Genomic DNA, 966 nt, shown 5'->3' on the forward strand with positions numbered 1-966 from the left:
TTTTAATTCCACACTTGCCAAGAAAAACCTGGAATATTTCTATTTTAATTCCGCATTTCCCAAGGAAATCTCAGCTTAGCTGCATTTTAATTTCAGCAACCTGAGCATGGGAAAATCCCCAAGAAATTCTGCCATGGAAAAAAATCACGAAATCGCATTTTCAGGAAGAATTTCAGGCAAAAAAACTTCTGGAATTCAGTGAGTGACACATTAATTTGCATGATAATAAAACCACCCACAAATCCAGATATTTCCAGGATTTATGGGAAGAACCCTGATAAAAATATTCATTTTTATCATTTAATCAGCATTTTTGGGGTAAAAACAACCCCAAATTTTGGAAACTGTTCTGGTCTGAGACTATCCCAATATTCCTGATATCGGATAAATTTTGAATTAATCACTGTGAGGATTTAAAAATTAAAATTATTTGCTTTTATTACATTTAAATAGGAGAAAATACTGCACAAAATGCTGGGAAACAACGAGTTAAAATAAAATGGAAAAAAGAAATGGGAGAAAAAGGAAGAATTTCAGCACCACTGTAGCTCCTGCATTAAATATCTGCATAAATGTATGAACTATGCCAATTTCAGGATTTCAGAAATGGTTTTTATCTGTTTTAATTTTCAAATTTTAATTTTTAAACAATTTGAGCATTTTAAGATCCTACTGATGGATTAATCCGTTTATCCATCCATCCATTTATTGATCCATTTATTAATCCATCCATCCATTTATTGATCCATTTATTAATCCATCCATCCATTTATTGATCCGTTTATTAATCCATCCATCCATTTATTTATCCGTTTATTGATCTGTTTATCGATCCATCCATCCATCCATTTATTGATCTGTTTATTTATCCATTCATCCATTTATTGATCCATTAATTAATCTGTTTATCCATCCATCCATTTATTGATCCATTAATTAATCCATTTATCCATCTATCCATTTATT

Source organism: Malurus melanocephalus, unplaced genomic scaffold (assembly GCF_030028575.1).
Source record: "Malurus melanocephalus ecotype Western Australia unplaced genomic scaffold, MMel_1.1 scaffold_2241, whole genome shotgun sequence".
NCBI lineage: Eukaryota > Metazoa > Chordata > Aves > Passeriformes > Maluridae > Malurus > Malurus melanocephalus.